This window comes from Austrofundulus limnaeus, unplaced genomic scaffold (assembly GCF_001266775.1).
Source record: "Austrofundulus limnaeus strain Quisiro unplaced genomic scaffold, Austrofundulus_limnaeus-1.0 Scaffold46, whole genome shotgun sequence".
Lineage (NCBI taxonomy): Eukaryota > Metazoa > Chordata > Actinopteri > Cyprinodontiformes > Rivulidae > Austrofundulus > Austrofundulus limnaeus.
Genome location: NW_013952448.1, coordinates 2347543 through 2353376, shown reverse-complemented (window position 1 = coordinate 2353376; position 5834 = coordinate 2347543). Strand labels below are relative to the sequence as shown.

Here is a 5834-nt window from a genome sequence, read left to right as displayed (position 1 = left end):
TTAGACCATATCATCCCTTTCAGACAGCTTCCTCTTGCGTCCACAATTAATCCTGTTGGATGTGGTTGGTTCTTGGTGGTATGCTGACATTACCCTGGATACTGTGGCTCTTGATACATCACAAAGACTTGCTGTCTTGGTCACAGATGCGCCAGCAAGATGTGCATCAACAATTTGTCCTCTTTTGAACTCTGTATGTCACCCATAACGTTGTGTGCATTGCAATATTTTGAGTAAAATTGTGCTCTTGCCCTGCTAACTGAACCTTCACACTCTGCTCTTACTGGTGCAATGTGCAATTAATGAAGATTGACCACCAGGCTGGTCCAATTTAGCCATGAAACCTCCCACACTAAAATGACAGCTCTTTCAGTTTCATTGTCTAACCCCTGTATGTATGTATGTATGTATGCATGCATGCATGTATAATATTATGATATTCGACTCATAAAATTTACTGAGTACTTTTCAGTGAGGCTATAATTATTATTATTGTTATGTACACATACATGTTGTTGCTGTGTTTTTGTATTTTCTCTTGTTGCAGGTGTGGAGGCAGACTACAAATGTGTTGTCTTGTGTTTCCTTAATGCATCTCTCTCATATCTTCTCGTTTCCCTTTTAATCTCTTTCTTCACTTTTCTCCTTTTTCTCTTCTTTGTTTACTATTTCCGTCCCCATGTCCGTTATAACGAATTAATCCCTAAAGAAATAAATTTATAATAAACGTTTAAATACATATCAAGTGGAGCTTCATGGTGAAATGCCATTATGCTGCACTTGTGAAAGTAAAACTGTTGGGCTTCTTTTGGACACTCAGACATCAATTTTGAGTTTCACATTGCTGGACAGGACACAGTAAAAAAAAAATCATGTTTTAAACTAATTATGGTTCTGAATGTAAAACTATAGCAGACTGCATTAACTATTAAAACAACCGAAGGGCAGTTTCACTGTTTTAAATGAAAAGTACTTGCCTGTTTCATTCTCAGTACTGACAGTGGGAAAGTTTGGAAACCACAGATTAACTGCTGTAATGCCATTTGATGCCATGGGAAATTCTAAACTGTGGATGAAAAACATTTTGCAAATGAAAATGATTTTTAAAAAACATCCTGTTCTTCATCATATAATTTATAACAGCTGGGGCCAAACAAACATCCATGTACAGTGTATCGTGTTTTTTACATTTACCTCTGTTTACACGAGCTGTCACAGGACGTTGGTGGACATGAAACACGTCTGCTGCAGCATCTTTTACACATTTTCTCTAGAGTTTACAAACAAAATATGGACATTGCAAAATAGAATTGTACATATTTGTTATGTTATTCATTCTCTTGTGGATGAAAATCAAAAGTTCATACCATTGATATTCTGCGCAGGTGAACCATAGGTGGTGATTTTCATTTCAAGGCATGTGTTGATGTCTTTGGACCGTGAACAACTCAGTGTATATTTATATCCATACCGATACTTCCAACAATTGAGATGCAAAAGCTTCTTGTTGTCCATTGTAAAGATCCACGCTCCAGGACAATCCTTAAGGGTAATATTGAATCCTTCATGTGAGGATGTTGCTGGAAAGAAGAGCAGCTGGATGCTAGCTAAAAAACACAAATATCATATAAGGTGTGCAATTTTCCTTTTTTAATAACAAATTTAATAAATTAAAAAAGCAATGTGCGACAAAGCTGTGTGACCAAATAAATGAATGATGCATGTACAAAATAAAACTGAAGTCTAATATTTTAAAACAGTTTTGTCTTTATAAAAACTAACAAATTGTTGCTGCTGAGCAAAGCCTTGTACCTTTTCATCATTTTTATGTTTTTACATAAAACAGCTTTAAATGTCCTTCTGTCTATCTGCCTGTTTTTATGGGTGGCTGACCAACCAAGCTTGTTCTGGTGGGTTTTTTAATTTCTTGACAATTCTGGAGATGCAAGGTTTTTGCTCGACAGCAATAGGATAAAGAAAAATAGAAAAATTAAGGATATATTTTTAAAGGTTTTCAATCAATTGAAGAACCAATTATTGTGTAAAACGAACCCAGCAACAGTGGCAGATGAGTCATGTGTGCCATGGTCTGAGAGAGAGAGAGAGAGAGAGAGAGAGAGAGAGAGAGAGAGAGAGAGAATTTAGACAAACAAACTCAGATCTGTGACTGGAAAGGTTTGTGAGTAATTCTGTGCATTATTGCTTTAAATTTAACACAATGAAGAATAACAATAAAGGCATTCAGATCCTCGCACCAAAACCATAATTCTTTTTCTTTGATAGAAAAGTTAAAACTTTTCAATCACCTAATTAGTTTCAAATACTAATGCTTTATAGTACATAGTTAATTACTTACCCAGCTGAAGAGTTGCTGTCAGTGTCTGAAATGGGAAGCAAGTAGTAGTCAGGAGTGTGGACTTGATGAAGCTGTATACCTCCTCTTTTTCTCTGAGTAAACACACCCACAACTGAGAGCACCCATTTGTTTTACACAAATTAGGCTCAAAGAGGCTGTGTGTATAAAACTGATGACTAAAGTTCATTCAAAGCTCTAGTTACCAGCTGAAGTAATACTTTATGATGATGAAGGAATTTTTGTAACTGATTAATTGAATGTTAGATGCAGTATTTTATTTTATACTTTCTGATCATTTCAGCCTTTAAGGTTAAAGCAGAGAAAGAGTTGGTGTGTGTTATCACGTGTTCTTTCTTTAGTCTAAACAAAAATGAGTGATGTCTGACAAAACACTTCCTGGCGTGTAACCAGGAGATGAACACTATAAAGTCAGTTCATTATTATAGAAGAAATAAGTTGTCAGTGTGTTGCAGAGTCTCTGCTCAGAGCAGGGCAGCTGTGTTTTGTTTTGGTTGAGCTTAAGGTCTTGAGGTCTGTGTGCTGTACTGTGAACCTGATTGGAGTCAGAAGATTGAGAATAAAGTTTTAAGAAGAAATCCAGTTGGATTCCTGTTTATTTGGACATCCCATTTTGAACAATGCATATTTTTCTACAATTTGTTGACCCTGACCATGATGGATAATCTTGAATAAGTAAAGAACATTGGATTTTATTTTTGGCTGTTGAAGAACCTGAGAAGATTTTTGAAACATCATCTGCTGAGAGTGAGTACAGAAAAGCTTCATGATGCCTCCTTACTTTTCCAAAGAGGATTTCTGCCAGCTTCTCCAAAAGGTGACGGTGTTGGAGCTCAAGATTCATCGTCTGGAAGAGATGAATGCTTTGGAGGACTCAACATGTGTTCAAATGGGTAAGAAGGAGAGGAGAGATCCACATGGAGAGGAGATGGAAGCTGTTTCTGAGAATAAAACTGTATGGAACTCTCTTTGTGCCAGACCAAAAAATCTCTCAGGAAGGATTCAGCTCTTAGATGACAAAGAACGGCCAGAATTACAGAGAAATGTTTTTTTCTACATCAGCAAGGAGAATAAAAGCAGCAACAGGCTGGTCATGGAAATCTTTATTTACCATAGAAACACATGATCCAAGAATAAAAAATACTCCGTGAAATGGCCAACAGGATTTATTGCAATTGCAAGACACACATCAGGTCACACAGGGCAGTGGTACATGGAATGTGTGCCCTGGCAGTTTCAAATGCACGCATTTATACAGAATGTTATACAAACAGACAAACATCTCTCTTGGTGCCGAAACTGGACCAAGGAGAGAATGATGTTTGATAAACTGCAACAAGAATGATTACACCTAAACAGATATTGTCCTGGTTGTGAAACACTTTATCTGAGAGAAAACAGAAAACAAAGAGTAAAATCATAGAACATGATGACATTTTAAGTAAGCGAAAGAGGTCACTGACACTTGACCTGAGAAGTATGCGAGACTTAAAGGATAAATTATTTTTACAAGACAAATTGCTTTTTGGAAAATTTCTGTGCTGACCACTCTGTGAGATACGTGGATAACTTTAATCTCTTTTGGGAGAGACGACATCTGTTCAAGTCTAATGGACTGACTTTGAATTGAGCTGGAGCTGAGCTCTTAGTTTCAAACATGAAGTATTTCCTGAAACAAGTTCTGTCTGGAAACAACAGAAAACAACAGCAATGTGATCAGCTGACGTCTGAGGCTGAAGGACAACAGGAGCAAACTGAGACATAGTTGGAACAAAGTGGGTAAGAAGACTGCTGCAGAACCAGAACCACAGAGAGAGGAGTTACTTGAAGCTGCTGAACCAGAAGAACATCTGGATTCATCAACATCACAGAGGAATGAGAAAATGGGTTCCCCCAACCTACAACTGGGCACTTCTTTTTCTCCATCAGAGGAAACAAAACCATCAACTGAGAACAGAGATTAGTGTGGTGACCACATTTAAGGGCCTGGTCAACGGTTGACCATATTTTGAGCTGATAAAATTCAAAGAAGGGATTGTTTAACCAAACTGAAACTGATTGAGCCACCTCTACCATTGGGTTGAAGTATGTAATGCTAAAACATCCACCAGAGGGCACTGTGACAGTAAATGGTTAATTTGTCTTTCCCTCCTCCAACCAGGAAGTCAAGAACAAGGATCAAACATCATGACAGTTTTTGGAAAAACTTTAAAAGAAATTTATACTTTTTTATTTTTACATATTTTGGTAATAAAGGCCTTAAAACAGAATTATGACCCTTGATGCGCTCAAAACCTCTGAATATATATTTTTAAATTTTTTTGAAAATGTGCTCTTGATTTGTCAATTCATGGTATAGGTAGAAAATTTAAACTCATCTAATTAAGTATGATTACTTCCCATAAAATAAACTTATCCAAACCCTCTAGTTTATTTATTTATTTGAATACAACTCATTAAATGTTATTTTATTGTGAATATGCTGAAGGTGTTTTCCTACCCTTTACTATTGTTGATTTTGGTTACTATGAGTGAAATCCAGAAAAAATCATGTAGAAATCACAATATACCCAATAACCCTAATGAAATAACACAAGTTGGTGTACTTATATCGCTATATTTTGTCAAGAAAATTCATCTGGAATTTTTATTATGATTTGCCACTGTCCCAATGGGTCAGTGGCAAAAAAGGGCTACTTCTCGGAGCTAAATTGGTGAAATTATTCAAAACCATAAAAAAAACCTTTAGCTGTCTGTTGTCGTTTGTGATTACAAGTTTCATCTTGGTCCAGAACTTGCATACATCTTTGGGTGTTAAGTGCATTGGTATCGTATGATCAAAACTACACTGGTGAACATCCTTTGATGGCAGACTTTGAACTAATGAAAAAAGGGCCATGGAGCCTAAGATAACAGGTCTGCTGAAGGGGTAATTGCAGTAAAATGGATGAATGACAAATATGTCAACCCTCTGAGCAATGCCTGTCAAGTGGTGGATCACAGAGTCTAGTGTAAATATGCTATCCCATGGCCATCACTTACCTCTGCATACAATGAGCATATGCTGTTTCAGATATGCTGGTACACCTGTACAAGACCCTAGCTAACTCCAGGAGATCATATTCAGGGGTGTCAAACTCCAGTCCTCGAGGGCCACTATCCTGTATGTAGAGGTTTTCCAGCTCAAACACACCTGATTCAGTGATTGAATCAACTCTTCAAATTGGGCAAAAGCCTGTTAATCACCCAGTGATCAAAATCAGGTGTGTTGGAACAGGAAAACCTCTAAAACATGCAGGATAGCGGCCCTCGAGGACTGGAGTTTGACACCCCATTTTTAGAGGTTTCCCTGCTTTGAAACACCTGCTTCAGGTGACTGCAGTTCATCAAAAGCCTGCTAATTAGTTACCAACTGAAATCAGCTGTGTCAAATCAGGGAAACATCTAAAACATGTAGGGC

General features: G+C 37.2%; 1 long non-coding RNA gene across 1 annotated transcript; it reads right to left on the bottom strand.

Annotated features, from left to right (window-relative positions):
• Positions 1–962: 962 nt before the first annotated feature.
• On the bottom strand, positions 963–5550 carry LOC106517258 (uncharacterized). The gene is made up of 5 exons (XR_001310181.1): positions 5417–5550; positions 2357–2381; positions 1368–1607; positions 1195–1270; positions 963–1066 (listed from the first exon to the last, which is right to left on the bottom strand). It is a non-coding gene; the product is annotated as an uncharacterized LOC106517258 (long non-coding RNA).
• Between the last annotated feature and the right edge of the window lie 284 nt (positions 5551–5834).